The sequence below is a fragment of the Bactrocera tryoni genome, chromosome 3 (genome assembly GCF_016617805.1).
Source record: "Bactrocera tryoni isolate S06 chromosome 3, CSIRO_BtryS06_freeze2, whole genome shotgun sequence".
Taxonomy (NCBI): Eukaryota; Metazoa; Arthropoda; class Insecta; order Diptera; family Tephritidae; genus Bactrocera; species Bactrocera tryoni.
In genome coordinates, this window is record NC_052501.1 from 71915210 (window position 1) to 71926196 (window position 10987).

Genomic DNA, 10987 nt, shown 5'->3' on the forward strand with positions numbered 1-10987 from the left:
ACCCCTCACCATCTGCTAAGGAAGCTGCAAATTTGTTTGCTAAGGACTGGTCTGGTTATTCAAACGATACAAATTTTTCTCAAAATTTTGTAGCTGACAAAACTCGCCTGTTAAGCGAAATATATTTTCCCCCTCCTAATCTCCTTCTATCTGCAAAAGAAATTGATAATCCAATCACGAAGGAGGAATTTAACAATTTCATTAACAGGGTTAAGGGCTCCTCTCCAGGACACGACCGCATTACTTACGTAATGATCAAAAATCTCCCCGATTCATTTAAAATGAGGCTGATAAACCTATATAACAGCATTTTTTCATCTGGTATTTTTCCTCAAAGTTGGAAGTGCGCTTTTGTATCTCCCATCCACAAGCCAAACAAACCAGCGGATAATATATCAAGTTTTCGGCCCATATCCCTACTTGTATGTAATAGTAAAGTTCTGGAGAAAATAATTGCCCACAGGTTGATGTGGTTTGCTTCTAGAAACAAATTGTTAAGATCTACTCAAGTTGGGTTTAAAAGCGGTCATAGTACCATCGATTCCCTATTAACTTTCGATCATTTCTGTTCGAATGCTTTATCCAGTAAAAAACACATCACAGCTCTTTCCCTTGACTTCCAAAAGGCTTTTGACCGCATTGGAGCACACGTAGTTTTAAGGCAACTAAGAAAGTGGAAAGTGGGTGGCAGAATGTATAACTTTGTCAAAAACTTTCTAACGAATAAAAAATTTATAGTCAGAGTAAATGGCGTTTCATCCGAGATATATGATTTGCAAAATGGGATTCCTCAAGGTTCTCCTCTTTCGGTAGTGTTATTTATTATTGCATTTGACGAAATAAGTCAAATTATAGATAAGTACAAAGTAAGTTACGGGATTTATGCTGATGACGTTTTAATATATACTAAAGAGGACAGCCTTGAAACGGTTCAAGCGATTTTTTGTAAAGTCCTTAATGACATTACTGTCTGGTCGGCTCAGTCAGGAGCGATTATATCATATGAGAAGTGCAATACCTTGCATATCTGTCGGAAAAAATGCTGCCCAAATATAAAACTATGTCATAACAATGTGTATGTAAGCAATGTCATCAGTTTGAAAATATTAGGCGTTTTATTTGATTGTAAATACACTTTTAGGTTTCACTGTAATTATATTAGAAATAAACTTATCAAACGCCTCAATATTATAAAATATTTTTCGTCTAAAAAATCATTTGTTCATACTACTACACTTTGTAATATTGTTAAAGCATTATTTTTAACTGTAATTGACTACGCGCTGCCAATCTATGGAACCTGTGCCAAAAGCAACTTAAATCTTCTCTGTGCTCCATATTACGCAGCGGTGTGGAAAAGCTTACGGGCCTTCACCACCACCCCCGTCGACAATATGCTAACTGAATCTGGACTCCCTAGCATAAATGAGAGAATCGAATACATGACTGCAAGCCTTATATACAAAATTTTATGCTGCAATAACAGCCACCTCTCTTTGACGAAATACTTAAAGCTTCCAATCGAAAGTATCTTCCAAAGCGGCTCTCAGCGATACACCGTGTACTGATCACTGCCAAGAAATTAAATGTATCAGTTAAACCAACTCGGAAAGTGTACCCAAACTACCCGCCTTGGCTGCTGTCAGACTTATCAATTGAAACCCGTTTACAAACATTTCAGAAGCAAAACACCTGTCCACAACTCTACGCGCAAAATTTTCTGGAATATAAAGCTGAGCTAAGTCAAAAAGCATTCAACTTTATTTTTACCGATGGTTCGAAAACCAAATTTTCAACCTCATTTGCAGTAGTCTCTGAAAACCTTGATGTTTTAAGAAAAGGTATCCTGCCTAATCATTGCTCCACTCTACACCAGTGAAATCTTTGCTATCTATCAAGCCGCCTTAATTGCATCGAAAACCAAGGGCAATTTCTGCATTTGTACTGACAGTCGGTCTGCCATTGATGCCCTCTGGAAATTCGAAAAGGACAGCGTTCTAGTAACCCACACCAGGGATTTGCTAATTTAACACAAAAACAAAATTAAATTGATGTGGATTCCTGGCCATTGTGGCATCCAAGGCAATGAACTAGCTGACTCTGTTGCGAAGAGTCTTCATAATGACCCAGTTATCTGTTTTGACACTTTTGAAAAGGCCGATTTGTCGAGATATGTACGGCAGTATATTAACAATAAATCCTTTACTAAAGTGGAAAGAATATGTTCACCATTATGCAGATATTAATCCAACAAAAATTAGCCTACTTTTCCTTCCGATGCTAAACAGTCAGACATTCTCGTTTTCACAAGACTTCGTTTGGGCCACACGCAGATCACTCACGGACATCTTCTTAGTCATGGAGTATCATCATGCAACGTTTGCGGGGCAATGAGCACATCTGTGAAGCATATCTTGGACATCTGCCCTCGTTTTTCTATTCAAAGGCAACGGATTTTTGGCTTGACTGTTTCATCACAACTTCTTTCCGACACTGCAGCACTTAACATAAGCAAGATATCTAGTTTTATAGCCTCATGCAACCTATCTCATTTAATTTAGTTAACCTTAACTGTATAATATTTGTAATCCATAAACGAAATGTAAATTAGTATTCTTTTGTAAAACCAGCTGATGGCCTCGAGCTAGTGCTGTTTCTTTTTTTTCTCTTGTTTCCTGTATATTTATTGTGCATGAAATAAATAAATATCTATCTATCTATCTATCCAGACCTAGCACAAAGTGATTTCTAGCTGTTTGTGCCTACAGCGAATGATTTAGTTGGTAAAAAATCTGTCTCAAGAGCAGCTTGTGAAAGTCGCCTATTCCAGTTTTCTGCTCAATTTTTAGTAGCTAGGGTTTCGATGAGCGCATAAAGTTTCGAAGACGTAGTAATGGCAATTGCATATCTTGAGATTATCTGTATTATATTCTGACATTTGATTGATAATGAAAAATTCCAGGGATTGCAGTGAAAAAATAGTCGCAAAAACTTTCCGTCGCAGCGCAAAGATGTGGGCAAAGTAAGTTATTTTGCGACTGCCGTTAAAGCTGTGAGCCCATTATCCCACCATATTTACCAGTGTTGCTGCTGTTGCTTGCCGAACTACTGGATGACAGTTGTAAATCTGCTACAGCTGCGTGTTATCCACGAAGCTCAGCCGACAGCTGCCCGCAGTCATACGCTCATTCACTGCGAGAGTGAAGCAAATTTTATGACATTTCAATTTCGTGCATAAGACTTTTGTGATGGATAATGGCTAGTGAATGTGGATATGTATGTGCTTATGAATACGGTATATGTATATATATATAAGTATATAGTTTTGTTTATATATATGTGCGAATGCAGCGGGCAAAAGTCATCAAGGACAAGGCAATAAAAGTGGAAACGAAAAGCGCCGCCTTGTCATTTCGAAGTCAACTCTGCATAACGGTAATCAGCCGCTTAACATGTCCGCTCCGGCAATAAAGCAACAAAAACAAACAAAGAAACAAAGAAGGCGACAATACGTAAAGCCACAGTCCCCAAAGGAAGCTTGTGAAGGACGTTAGCAATTGCAAACACAGTCGCATGGCATACAAGGTGCCGTCAACTCACTGCTTTTGTTGTTGTTATCGTCGAAGTAGTTGATACGGCGCATTGGCGTGTGAATTTTAGCAGGTTTTCAAGGATTTTTATCATTTTTATTGTTTTAATTTGTGGCAATGTCGTAAATGTGCGGCGCTCACTCAGCCTGCTCCCCTTCTCCCTGCTCCACTTCTTTCCCATACCTGCTTCTCACATATGGATTTTGAGCGCTTGCCGCTTGACGCTTTGACTTGTGGTGGCAACACATGTATGACATTATGCACATTGCACATAACGGTGCATTCGCCGCTGTACGTGTTGCATGTAACGTGTTGGCGCTACTTCACCCCACGCTGCGCCTCCTAGCTGACGTTATTTTAATCCTTTTCGCGCGCTTTGCGCAAATACTGTTGTTCTTAGTGTTGTTGTTGTAGTTGCAGTTGGCATGTGCTTGCATAGCGACACGCATGCGATGAACACGTCGCCACGAAATAAATGGAAAATGTTTATTTCCTCTGCTTGCCGCGTTGCTCTTGGCCGTCCGCTCCTCAGCGGGCTCAGCGCTTTTCGTGCGCGTTTTCTGCGCTGTGCGCACTCACAGCGGGAATGTTTTAAAAAATTAAAAGACAATGTGAAAAATTCATTCGTTATTCGTGACTTGTGGTTTATTCCTGTGGGCGGCGCACGCGGCCGTTTGTTCGGCGGCTCGTGCCCGTGTAGGAAGACTGCTCTTGCGCTTTGTAAACAGGCATTTTGACAGCTTCGGTGACATCGCTGATCTCCAAAGAGCAATGCGGTAGACAATATATGTACACACGAATACATATGCACATATGTCTATATACATACATATATGCTGCGATATAGTATATATCGTCACCTGAAATGCAAAAGAACGTAACAACATTTTCGGAAATTTACTGTGGCAAGAATGAAACACGGAATAAAATGGAACATGAGTGAAAAAAAAGTTTAAAATTGATTAAAACTGGTTTATATCTGAGCACAGAAGCTGAAAATGTTGGACATATGTAATATTATGTATATAATTTGAAGTAGTGAATCGTAATCAATAAGACACTCAATTTTGAATTTTTTGATGATACGTTATTTTGCATTTCAGGTGACGATATGTATTTATAAGTTTAATGCCAGCCAACTGCTATGAAATACTATGCTATTAACCAATGCTTTGTGAAATATTGCGCAATATAATATATGCGCGTTAGTAAATTTCTAGCGTGCATTTTTTTCGGCTTAAATTGACGCAGATGCTTTTTGAATTTAGAATATCGCAGACTTTGTATTTCTGCTTTAAAAGTCGAAGACATCGTAAAGCTTTTGCGTTGAAGAATTAAAGAAGAAAGTGCTGATTGAGAACACGATAGTGTGTTCATGTTGGCTACAAACCACATGAGTTATTGAGTCTTCTAGTCTTAAGAATTAAAAAAAAAAACAGAAAAACTTTTTACTTCGGTTGCGCAGAAGCTATAATACCCTTAACATATAACGCGTGATTTAAGCAGAGGTATTCTTTTCAACAGCGTTTCTTTGACGGATCTTGCGTGAGTGTCAAGCTGTCATATTACGTTTGTCCAGTATTGTTTGATATTGTATCATGGTAAGACATATGCCTGAACAACGCTGACAAATCATTCAAATTTATTACGCTTCGCTCAACTTATGTTCAACATAATCGGCCTACTGAGCATGCTATTCGCAACAACATCACCCATCTTGAGACTCAGTATTCATTATTAGATAATATTGGACCGAATAGACCACGTTCAGCACGCACTAAAATATAGCAACCGTAGCTGAGAGTGTACATGAAGACTGTGGGGAGAGTCGATTAGGCGCCGTACACAGCAACTAGGACTGATGTATGAAACGATTTGGCACATTTTACCTCGAGATCTTGAATTAAAAGTGTACGAAATACAGCTGAAGGCGCTCGGCCTTCCCAAGCGATATTGCTTCGCTCTACGGGCTGTTGAAAAGTTCCAATAAGATTCCACGTTTTCGAGCTAAATTTTGTTCAGAGCTGAGGCCCATTGCTGGCACAGTTGCCGAATTTGGGACGAAGATAAATCCGAAGAGATTCAAGAGCTGCCATTTCATAAAGAAAAACAACGTGAGGCTTGTGAGCCGGTGGAATCATATGTCATTCCCACGATAATTGGATCTAAGTAACCGGAATGGACTCGCGTTTATATCCGGCCAATTGAGCTGATGTCCTGCCGGTCATTATTTACGCAGGACCCGAAGATCGGTTCGATGCTTCCCAAGATCCCATGATAGTTGGATCTAAGTAACCGGAGTGGACTCGCCTCTATATCCGGCCAACTGAGCTGATGTCCTGCCGGCCATTAATTACACAGGACCCGAAGATCGGTTCGATGCTTCCCAAGATCCCATGATAGTTGGATCTAAGTAACCGGAGTGGACTCGCCTCTATATCCGGCCAACTGAACTGATGTCCTGCCGGTCATTAATTACGCAGGACCCGAAGATCGGCTCGATGCTTCCCAAGATCCATTCCTAGGATAGTTGGATCTAAGTAAACGCGAATCCATGTTTATATCCGGCCAACTGTCACTGTTCCTCGAAATTATTTCAATCGACCTACCATTCATTTATTATGCATGATTCGCAGTTCGACTAGATGTTTCCAACGATAAATTCTAATGACAGTTGGATTTAAGAAACCGGAACAGATCCGGATTTATTCGACCAAGAACTGCCAACTTGGCATTTTCTTGAGGTATGTTTTCTACCGCTACAAAAACAATAGCGGATCGATGCAGCATGTTGCAGTTGAAGAAAATACAGACCTGTCTGAACAACATACTTCAGACAGTTACTGAATGCATCTTGATAACTCCTATTCACCCGATACATGAGCTCATTTTCTCCCAGTTAAAGAACATAACACACTTCTATACAAGCAATTTCTATTGGGCTACCTTAGCAGAAATTATTCTTACAGTATTCGTTTGGAGCGGAACCGCTGTTTAAGAACGCCAAAAGAAATTTTTTGCAACCCATCGATGAGCTACTGCACTATACCGACGTGATTTCGGGATCTTAAAGTTGCATACAAGTACAGACAAGTTCTCACTTTAGCTCGCCTTCAAAAAGATGTTTTTCGGCTACCCAGAGGATACTTAGTCTAAGGCCGGAAGTCGTGAGCTACATGAGCCGTGTGCAAAAGAATCGTTTCTGGCCACTCTCAAGTGTATGGCACTCAGAAAACTTTCCTCACTTGCGTGAGCTTCTGCACATGTCTCCATCCTCCACTTACTCTTACTGTTGTTCACAACATTCAGATTGACATTCCTTATGTACTCTGGATCTCTGCTTCTGGTTTTGCAAATTTCCTTCTTCACAAGTTTCAAGCGTCGCCACCCTCCTACTTCAATAATTAAAATTAATGATTCCGAATAATTATTCTCCGCGCGCTTTTCTTTATTTTTCTCACAGAATCTCATCATCCACAAAATAATGATACTGCTTTTTATGCGGGTTCTTAGATTGAAAGTCGCCCGGTTAATGCTGGTAAGTGCTACTTGATTAAAGAGTAAAATATTATTCACTTAGCGATTCACGTAGCTCCTGCTTCCTAATGAAGGCCCATAAAAAGTACCGACTGCTGCATAAATGACCTCGATTTAATCGCTTTCACACATTACTACGCCAATCATTGCAACGGTTTTATTGCTTATCCGCTCATTAACCTTGTAATTAAAGGCGAAAATGTAAGTGAGAAGTACCGCAAAGCAAGAGCGGAGAGTAAAACCTCATACTCATGCACGCACACACACAAATAAAAGCTTATTACAGCATCCGCAAACCACACATTCATATATGTATATCACATACAGCTCGAGTTCATTACCAGCTGCCTGCTGCAGGTAACGGTAAAAGCAATATTTTATATTCGCTGCGAAGTCAAGGAGAAGAAAACTGAAGGTTGAAATGTGCACATGTTTGTGTGTCATCGTGCTTAACACCTCTGTCTTGAGATTAAAATTTATTAAAAACACTGAAACGCATCATTTAACACTGAGCGGCGAGCTGGGATAATTGGACGGATCATTAATACGCTAACCTGCAAGTGCGATTCTGCAGGTTTTGATTGAGTTTGTGGTGTATGAAAGTTGATTTAAAAATCAGAAAAAACAAAAGAAAACTAAGAGTATTGGTTGAGTAAGTCCAATGTGAATGAGGTTAGGTTAAGTTGCTCTGGTAGGCTACTGAGCCAACCAAATCCAGTTTTGGCGGTTACGTACTAGTTCATGAAACAGTCATCGCTCAGGATCCCAGTGCTTGACATGAACTTCAATAGGACAACCTCACTATCGATGTCCCTTCCTATGACTCATACCGTGCGATCCCTAAAAGTTAAATGTATTTTTCGGAACAAATACTTTAGTCATACTCCATTGTTTTCATGGTGCCTTGCTGTTGACATTTCCTCTCACAGTTTCAAAGTGACACCTCTCACACGGTTATAGGTCAGTTTTCAACAGCGTGCCAGTAGTTCTTCCTTTTTGCTGTTTGGCGTCAATTGGAGATTCCAAGTGCAGCAGGTCCTTTTCCAACTGGTCTTTCCCACAGAGTGGAGGTCTTCCTATTCCTCTACTTCCCCGGCGGGTATTGCGTCGAATACTCTCAGAGCTGCAGTGTTTTCATCTATTCGGACGACATGACGTAGTAGTCGCTGTCTCTTAATTCGCTGAACTATGTATGTTAATGTCGTCGTATGTCTCGTTCAGCTCATCGTTCAATCAAATACAGTATTCACCGTTGCCAATGCGCAAAGGACTACAAATCTTCCGCAGAACCTTTCTCTCAAAAACTCGAGATGTTGTCCTCCTCCATGCCTTCTCACCATATACATAATAGGACGGGGATGATGACTGACTTGTAAAGTTTGGGAGGAAGGCTCTGGAAACGTGCTATTTCAACGGAGCCGAACCATAGGGAGAAAGGTGTTAGATGTGTAGGGTTACCAGGGTATGCAAAGCGGGGGTTATTGTGGATTAGGAGGAGTATAAATCTGCGACAGTAACCAGAACGAAGCTGCGCAAGCGTCACTTTCAATTCTCGCGGAGACTGGAGCTTTTTGGTCTGCAATGGGTGGTAGTTTGACTCCAAGTATGCTATTCACAGAAAGAAAGTCGGTGAAGGTATTAATGGCTCCACTGTGAATGGCGGTTATTGCAAGTCTGAAGTTGGCTGCGTCCGAAGTCTGGTCGGCGTATTGTCTTATGTCATCGACGTAGTTAAGGAAAAACCACTTGATGCTCCTTGGAGGCGGTTCCGGTCCAAGCTCGGATTGTAGGGCTGATTTCTGCGAATGCATCTCAGCAGAAACTGCTTGGAGAGGAGTTCATTATGCTCCTTAACTGGCAGCATCACTGTGCAGGTGTTCGATGGGAGACATCAAGAGATATCCTGTCCGGAGTGCAACGTTCTGACATGTTTGTAGCTTTTTAGCCTGCGTTGCATTTTATTCGGTTGACAAAATCGCCTAGCAGATTAGGTAAATCGGGCGACCAGGGATCGGCTTCACACTACGTTTACTTTAGAGGATATTGTGCATGTACAAAGACGTGGTAAAGTGGGCACCGAAGACGTCTTTTCTGTGAGTTGAGTAACGAAGAAGACCCAATTGACTCTATCCGCTACGCGCGGAAAAATTGGAGCTAAGTCCACTGCTTTATGGAAGATTTTGCGGAAGGATCTTAATTTGCGTGCTTAAAAAATCTAATCGTTTAAGAACGACCATCAAGCGCATCGCACGATCGATGTATGGGCCACAAGTCAGTGTTGAAATGCTCTTACATCCTCAAAAAGTCACGGTTTGGTGTGCTCTATGGGCGGAGGGAATCAATCATATTTCTGCAAAAGGGAAGCCGGCCATTATGTTGGAGTCATTGAGGATTGCTTTAGGTCCTGACTTTGTCTTGGCTGAACTGGAGGATGATGATGTGGACGACATTCGGTTCCAAAAAGACGACGCTGAGTTCCATTCAACCAACGAAATTATGGATTTATGGAAGGCGAACTTTTGGTGAGCGCACTATCTTGCGTGGTGGGCAAGATCGTGCAATTTAACGGTACTGGACCCTATTTTATGGCGTTATTTCAGGTCGTAGGTCTACACAGCTAAGACTGAGACGATGGACGCCATGGAAGCGAATATTCGGCGTGTTATTGCTTACATGGGCCACAATTGTTGCACAAAGTGGTCGAAAATAGAGCTTGTCGGCCGGAATTTGTGCGAGCCAGCTGCAGCCGTGTCTTTGTATTCATATTTATCTTATACAAGGTATTTTTAACATATTCTGACTCCTAAATTTAAGGCTTTCTTAAGTTAACACTGCAACCTACAATCCACGTAGAATTGTTCAATAAGCTTTATTCTAACTTACAAAATTCAAAAGTAATATGCAGAAATAATTCCATATTCCAGTGAATTAAACAAAAATCCAATTTCAAATATCTACAGGTTTGAGAATTGAATAACTATAATATAAATTACACATGTTATAATTTTATGAGTAAACGTTTGCAAATTTAAATGTTGAAAAATGTACTAATTATGTCAGCGTGTAACAGAAATGATGCTAATGTCATTACATTGCAGTCAACGTTAAAATTTTTCTGATTTCAACATTGTCCAAAGTCCGCTTTGTAATATGCAAGCAAGCGAAAAGACAAGACTACAGTATAATGCCTGTTAATTAGCAGTGATAAGCATAACATTGCCTAATGCTGTAATCAGACACTGTGAGAGCCCGACAAAGCGATGTTAGTTTTTTCGTTTTTTCTTATTGTATACACGAATATTTCACTGTAAAGTAATTAAGCATGCACTGACATGTACCTACAGCATAATGCCTGTTAATTAGTAGTGATATTAAGCATAACATAGCCTAATGCTGTAATCAGACACTGTGAAAGCCCGACCAAGCGATGTTAGTTTTTTCGTTTTTTCTTATTGTATATACGAATATTCCACTGTAAAGTTATAAAGCATGCACCGACATGCACCTGTTTATTGAAAATATTTGCAAATACAATAAACAATGCAGTTGTTGTCTCCCTGGCTTAGAAAAAAGGAGAACAACATTTTCATTCATATTCTTCTGGGCTCGTGTTTCTGTCGCTATGCGTTGCAGTGTCGTCATATCATATATTCGTGGTTGTCGGTAATTACGCGACGGTTCGTGATCGTGATAGAAGTTTTTAGAATGTAAGTAAATTAATATTTATTGAAGTTATTTTATGCTAATTATATAAATGTGAAGTGATAAATGTGTGTTGTGCTAAATAAATATGAATGTAGTGTTATTTAATGAAAGTAAAAGAGTGTAAAGGTGCATTGAGTGCCGCAGTGAAAAACTGC

The 10987-nt window shown here is 40.2% G+C and overlaps 1 pseudogene; it reads left to right on the plus strand.

The window, feature by feature from the left end:
• Positions 1–2688, plus strand: part of LOC120770754 — a 6130-nt pseudogene extending 3442 nt beyond the window's left edge.
• The last annotated feature ends 8299 nt before the right edge of the window (positions 2689–10987 follow it).